The sequence below is a fragment of the Amblyraja radiata genome, chromosome 8 (assembly GCF_010909765.2).
Source record: "Amblyraja radiata isolate CabotCenter1 chromosome 8, sAmbRad1.1.pri, whole genome shotgun sequence".
NCBI lineage: Eukaryota > Metazoa > Chordata > Chondrichthyes > Rajiformes > Rajidae > Amblyraja > Amblyraja radiata.
This window is the reverse complement of record NC_045963.1, coordinates 52,075,221-52,081,757: the sequence shown is the minus strand read 5'-3', so window position 1 is coordinate 52,081,757 and position 6,537 is coordinate 52,075,221. Positions and strand designations below refer to the sequence as shown.

Here is a 6,537-nt window from a genome sequence, read left to right as displayed (position 1 = left end):
ATGAATTGTTTTTTCCTCATCTAGTTTGCGAAGCTGACGGGCTAACAGTTTTTGTGGTTTATCACCAAATTCAAATTGTAGTTGTTTAGTATGTTGATAAAGTTTTATAATTTGATCTGAGTACATGTGATTTAACATATTTAAGTGCAGCGATTTTGTTGTGTTTTATCATAGAAGGAGCGGTCGCATTCTCTGTATCTAATTGCCTTTTTTCCATTTCTAGTTCATGTTGTTTAGCTCAATTCTTTTTATTATGAAAGGCTTGAGAGGAGATAAGCGTGCCTCGTACAAATGCTTTAAATGTTTCCCAGAGAAGGGAGACAGATGTTTCTGGGAGGTCATTCGTCTGGAAAAACATATTAATCTGTGTTATAAGATATTCGTAGCATGCTTTATCATTTAAAATTTGAGGGTTAAGTCTCCAGTGTGTCTGCTTCTCGGTCATTCCATTTAGTTTAACCATCAATGTTAAAGGTGCATGATCCGAGATTATAATATTATGATATTTCGAGTTATAAGTATATGGGATAAGTTTAGAGTCCACTAAAAAATAGTCGTTTCTTAAATAAGTTTTATGTACTGGTGAATAAAATGAGTATTCTCGTCCAGTAGGATTTTCTATTCTCCAGACATCTTTGATATTGGCAGTATTAATGTATGAGTTTAATAATTCACTTGCCTTGGATTTTGTTTCCCTTTGTCTTGATGATCTATCTAAATAAGGGTCTAATGTGCAGTTTAAGTCTCCACCAATTATCAAATTGTATTGTGTAAGTTCCGGAATAGTATTAAATGTTTTCTTGAAAAACAATGGGCTGTCAAAATTTGGACCATAAACATTGAGGAAAATCACTTTAAAAAAAATATAATTCACCCACCAGTATAATATATCTACCATCAATATCTGCAATAGTTGATACATGTTTAAAAGGTATACCCTGACAGATTAAAATTGCAATCCCTCTAGACTTATGAGAGAATGAGGAATGATACGTTTTGGCAAACCATTTTGGTTTCAATCTATGTTGTGCTTCATTTTTAAGATGAGTTTCTTGAAGGAACATTATATCAGCTTTAAGTGATTTTAAGTGTGCTAATACTTTACCTCTCTTGATTGGTTCATTAATACCCTTGACATTCCAACTACAAAATGTAATTCCTTCACCCCCAGTTTTCATATTAGCATCTTGCATCTTATGGATAGAGTGGTCTATAAGAAAGCAAATGGTTCAACACACTGAACCTGATATTCCACCCGAACACAGGATAGATGAATTTTAAGTTTAATAGGTCTTCATCCGAACATATCTCATTAAAAAAATCTTATGATTAAATTTAATATTTAAGTTATAATTAAAGATAAAGTAGATAGATAGTTAAAAAGGTGCAAAAAAAGTAGAAAAACTACACTACAATAAGTGTAGTTAGTGATAGCCACACTAGCGTGGCTAAACCTCTAAAGACTTCCGTAGCCTTGTGTAAAAAAAATAATACTAGTTCCATGTTTTAAAAAAAAAGAAAATCTCAATAAAATAATTTATAAAAGGGAGGGAAGAAAAAAGAAAAATGAGGTACAAAGGATTTGTAATCCAATAGTAGGGAATTTTTATTCTCTTAAAAAATATTAGTCCAATATTATAAAATAAAATACCTGAATCAGGCATTATTTACAGTTCTTATTTATAACTAATTCTAAGAATATCTTGTTAGTAATAATTAGTAGTAGTTAGTACTAAATAATAATAGTTGTGAATTAATAACAAGATAACTTGCTCAACTATCATTATCAACTATCATTAATCCTTGAGTATAACAACTTAAAGTTCCATTTGTTCTCTGCCAAGTGATGACACCGTTAAGATAATGTTCATTCCTCCGTGGATTTCTCAATGTCCTGGGCGAACTCAAGTGCTTTCTTGTAGTCGGTGAAGAAATGTTCCTTCTGCTTGTTACGTAACTCGCAGTTTTGCAGGATACAACAGTCCAGATCTTAAGCTTGATATCTTCCTGAGAATTTCTCGTGTCTTATTAAAAAAGCGTTCTTCTCTTAACAACATCTGCAGGGTAGTCTCTGGAAATACTAATCTTGTCGCCTTCAAATGATAGATTTCTGTCAAGTATGTCTTCCAAAACGTGGTCATAATGCACCTTCAGGATCAGTTGCCTTGGGGGGGGGGGGGGGGCGCTAGCACTAGCACTCGGACGAGGTCTCGATGCTCTGTGTGCACGATCCAGTAGAGGCTTTGTATCTAAGTTTAAAACTTTTTGTAAAAGACCAGCAGCAAAATCACGAGGGTTTTTATTTCCCTCTTTGCCCTCTTTGACTCCAACAATTCTCAGATTCTGACGATTCGAACGTTCCTCCAAGTCAATACATTTTTCAGAAACTTTATTCAGTAATTCTGATAAATGCTTGGTCTCAGACAAGATATTTTTTGTAGTTTCAGCACTTGACTCAAATTCAGTTATAACTTCAGTGTGCTGATTTACTGTATCAATAACGGGATCCAACTTGGAGTTAAAATTGGATTCCACCATATTAAATTTAATGTTTGCCTCTTCCATTTGTTGTTTTATCTTTTCACATATTTCGTCCTTCCAGGTAAGCAATTCTTTCTGAATTTGAGCACGGACAGTCAGAACCGAAGCTGATATTTCTTCTTTGAAGTTTTTCAGTTCTTCCTTTATGCTTGAGATTTCTTCTGAAATAAAAGCACAAAGGTCCTCCATTCCGATTTTTTTAGGGTTTTAAGATTTCCTCTTGGAACGACGCTGAAATTGAGGCCGAGGCTTCACTCAGGCCTACTTCTTCCACCGGTGGCTTAACCTTACCAGGTTTCTTTGTCTGTCCTTTCGTGGGTGTATGTTGCATCAACATTAAACAACCGAAGTCACGGTATGATGACATCACTCACCCTCGACAAAAGCTACCGGTAAGTTTTCAGCGGGCCCGTCCTGTTTTTTTCGGATTCTTCACGGAGCTAGCTGGCGCGTGCCTTTACTTCAGCATAGCGCCACCGGAACTTTTTTTTCGCCTTCCATCACAGTGAGGAATGTGGAGGAGTCACTGTGGTGGATGTTTATGTTAAAATGTATATTGTGTGTTCCGTTGCTCTTTATTTGTATGACTGACTTGGCAAATGAAATTCCTCATATGTTACAAAACATACTTGTCTAATAAAGTATTATTGTGATTGGGATCGTGGTTGATTTAAAACTAGTGTGCAGGAATTTAGTGTTGTGAATTCCTGGAATTATCCACTGGAGGCTGGAGGCAAGGTCACTGGAATATTTAAAGATAATTTTTTGAAAAATCTGAGAATTGAGGATGTGTGACACAAGAATCATTGATGCCTGGGACAGATCTGCCATTATTATATTGAATGTCGGGGTAGGCTTGAGGCACCCATTCCTGCTCATAGGTTATTAACCTGTGCTCCTTGATGCTAATGGCAACTGGTGGAGGTGGAATCTAGTTGTATCTCCTCTCTGCAGCCACAGCCTCCACTGTACTTTTCCTGGTTCTCACACTTCTGCCTGATACACAAGCCACCTCCTTTCAGAGTGGAGTGTGTCATGCGGGTTTGTGATAAACTTTGCCAAGGATATGTCCAGAGAGTGTGGTGACCAGAAGATGCAGGCATGGCAAGCACTGGATTGCATGGCACAGGCAGTACATACTATAAGTAGCAGGCTGCCGACCCTGTATTTAGGTAAACTCCACTTCTCAGCGCTTGCTTACTGTATTAATACTGTTTAGTGTTTCTTCCTTCACAGTTCTTTTAAAATAATTTCAAACATCTGCCATTTGCAGAGAATTCACACCTCTCCACCATCTCCCCCTTTTCCTTCTAATAATTATGTCCCAAAGAGCTTTACAAAAGAAAAGAAAATGGTTTGGAATCAAGTTCAGGAATGTCAGCTAACCTGATGATCTAAAAAAGTAGAAATGTTATAAACCCAAAACAAACAGAAAAGAGCTGAAAGGGCTTTTAAATGATTTAGCTTAACACTTTTTAAAGAGGTGATGTCTGAGGTATTACTTGGTTTTCACATGTTATAGGCGTAGAATTAGGCCATTCAACCCATCATGTCCACTCCGCCATTCAATCATGGCTGATCTCTGCCTCCTAATCACATTTTCCTGCCTTCTCTCCATGAACCCTCGACACGCGGTCTAATCAAGAATTCTCTGCCTTAAAAATATGCATTGACTTGGCCTCCACAGCCCTGTGGCAATGGGTTCCACAGATTGAAGGGCCTGTCCCACTTGCCGATTTTTTTCGGCGACTGCGGGCGTCATATCAGTGTCGTCGAAAGATTTTGAACGTTTCAAAATCCAGCAGCGACAAAAAAAATGTTGCGACACTTGAAAAAACACCGCGCGTCATATGCCATCACGCTGCAAATTTTTCAGTGACCTGATACGTCAGTCAATAATGCTGGCAGTCGCCCAAATAAATCGGCAAGTGTGACAGGCCCTTACCTACCCTCTGACTAAATAAGTCAACATATCAGTACAACATTTTGAAAGTATGTAAATTCTGAATCAAATGCATACTTTAATGTAAATCAATGCAACACATGGGACTTCTTTCGCGTCCATCTTCTATGTTTCAAATGTTGACCGCTGTTATTGTCCGTTCTAAAACGGACGCAAGCTTCCGGCGACAATCAGTGGGAGCCATCACTTGTTGCAATAGATGATGGTGGTAGTAGAATTAGCTCGGGATACTTCCTGTTTCTAGCCCGCGACATGGATGCTTCTGCTATTATGTCAACACATGGGTAAAGAATAACTTTTCTATCAAGCAAAGCCAAATCAGAGTTCAATTACCTTTTGTAAATGAATCATGGAAGTGTTTGGTGGGGGAGGGGCAGAATAATCACACTTAACTATTGATCAATCTCTCATTGACATACACTATTATGCATTTTCCCATGTGGCATACCCATTAACCAATTGTTCAGCTGTGGACCCTGGGCCATGCACGTACCGGGGAGGGGAGGGAAGCGGCTCGGGTGGCTGCGAGCAGCCTCGGGACCGGACAGCAGAACTGGACGTGCAGTACTGCAAAGGCAGAATTTCAGCTGCCTTCAATACCCTGGAAATTGACGGCTTGAAGCAGCGTCGACGGCATGTCAGCTGCACAGACCTTCGCGTGTTACATGTACTGCGGTTGAAAGGCACGGAGAATTATGCCTACCTAAGAGATCGATCTCTTAGGTAGGCATTATTTTCCCATGCCTTTACTATTTATATTTAATAATTACCATTTTATTATTTTAGTCAGGGTAGGCAGTGCCTATCTTGCCTATCCTGACGGCACATGCCTGCCCTGGGCATATATCCCTGCAGATCTATAAGTGCTGGAAGAGGGATTTAGGCTGGTTCTAACTTCAACCAGCATGGACACATGGATCAAAGACATCTCCTGTCTTGTTTTAATACAGCACTCTAGATGAACCCGAGCATTTACCGAGGCCATTTGCCCCCAATGGCCATTGTTAGAACATTGGAAACATGACCCATTTAATTTTCCTTTGTGGATTGCTTAGAAATAACCATTAATATTCAAAAAGCAGAGCACAAATGTTCAATTTATGAATAACCTAAGAAAGCTAACAGTATCAGTTGTCCATATGCCAAGCTGACAATAATCTGCTCTGGTTGACATTCTTCTCAAAAAGGCTTATGTTTATATCTTTCAAAAAAGACATAATAGTTGGGATTTAGCTCGATGGTTACATAAAGAATGATACATAATTCAAGGAAACCATGAATCATCTGTTGTAGCTTATTCAGGAGCACAAAAGGCCTCCAGAAAAACTATGGGCGGCACAGTGGTAGAGAAGCTGCCTTACAGTACCAGAGAACCAGGTTACAGAAACTGCCTTCCAGTGCTGGAGACCCAGGTTCAAACCCAACTCTTATCTCACCAGGGACTAATTTACTATTGTGTTGTCTTTTAAAAAAAAAAAAATTTCCTAAAGTGTAAATACCGGTTCTGTTCTATTCTGTTGTTTTTGCACAATCCGCAGGCATTGCCACTTTCATTTCACTGCACATCTTGTATGTGTATGTGACAAATAAACTTAACTTGAACTACGGGTTCTGTCTGTCCAGAGTTTGTACGTTCTCCCCGTGGGTTCTCTCAGAGATCTTCAGTTTCCTCCCACACTCCAAAGATGTACAGGTTTGTAGGTTAATTGGTCTGGTACAAATGTAAATTGTCGCTAGTCTGTATAGGATAGTGTTGATGTGTGGTGATCACTGGTCAGTGCAGACTATGGGTCAAGAACCTCTTTCTGCACTGTATTTCTAAACTAAGCCTAAAACCTAACTACAGGTGCCGTCTGTACAGAGTTTGTAAGTTTTCCCTGTGGCCACGTGGGTTTTCTCCAGGTGCTCCTGTGTCCTCCCATACCAAAGGCATACAGGTTTGTTGGTTAATTTACTTCTGTAAATTGTTGCAACTGTGTAGGATAGTGCTAGTGTGGGGTGATCACTGGTCAGCAAACTCAGTGGGCTTAAGG

At 39.0% G+C, this 6,537-nt stretch overlaps 1 long non-coding RNA gene across 1 annotated transcript; it reads left to right on the top strand.

The window, feature by feature from the left end:
- The first annotated feature begins 1,014 nt into the window (after positions 1-1,014).
- Positions 1,015-6,381, top strand: LOC116976211. The gene is made up of 3 exons (XR_004412895.1): positions 1,015-1,170; positions 6,162-6,168; positions 6,368-6,381. It is a non-coding gene; the product is annotated as an uncharacterized LOC116976211 (long non-coding RNA).
- The last annotated feature ends 156 nt before the right edge of the window (positions 6,382-6,537 follow it).